This window comes from Penaeus monodon, chromosome 20, assembly GCF_015228065.2.
Source record: "Penaeus monodon isolate SGIC_2016 chromosome 20, NSTDA_Pmon_1, whole genome shotgun sequence".
Taxonomy (NCBI): Eukaryota; Metazoa; Arthropoda; class Malacostraca; order Decapoda; family Penaeidae; genus Penaeus; species Penaeus monodon.
This window is the reverse complement of record NC_051405.1, coordinates 40,101,803-40,102,187: the sequence shown is the minus strand read 5'-3', so window position 1 is coordinate 40,102,187 and position 385 is coordinate 40,101,803. Positions and strand designations below refer to the sequence as shown.

Below are 385 nucleotides of genomic sequence, written 5' to 3'. Positions count from 1 at the left end.
AAAGGTGTTAGTGGACAGACTGACTAAATTTATGTTAGGGGTGATATTAAACCTTCTAATGATTTCCTGTCATAAGGCTGACATTTTCATCAGTTCATATATAATATAATCGTAAGGCTTAAACTGAACAACACACCCGAAGTAATGATGGAATAGCCGCTTCTTTCCAGAGATGACTTTATTTATTCCCTTCGTTGTTCGTTTTAATTTGTTATGCATAAAAGTATTAACTTTCTTTCGTTTGTACATAACATCATGTATGTAACAATTTGAAATTTATTTGTCAGAGCAGATCCACTTCTTTTCGTAAACAAGTCTAGATTAACAAATCAGTCAAAGAAATCTGTAGTTAAAGTTGTGGGCCGCCAAAACATGATTCCACAGT

General features: G+C 33.2%; 1 protein-coding gene across 1 annotated transcript in view; it reads right to left on the bottom strand.

Moving 5' to 3' along the window:
- Positions 1-385, bottom strand: part of LOC119586077 — a 13,457-nt gene that overhangs the window by 7,640 nt on the left and 5,432 nt on the right. The gene's annotated exons all lie outside the window — the stretch shown is intronic.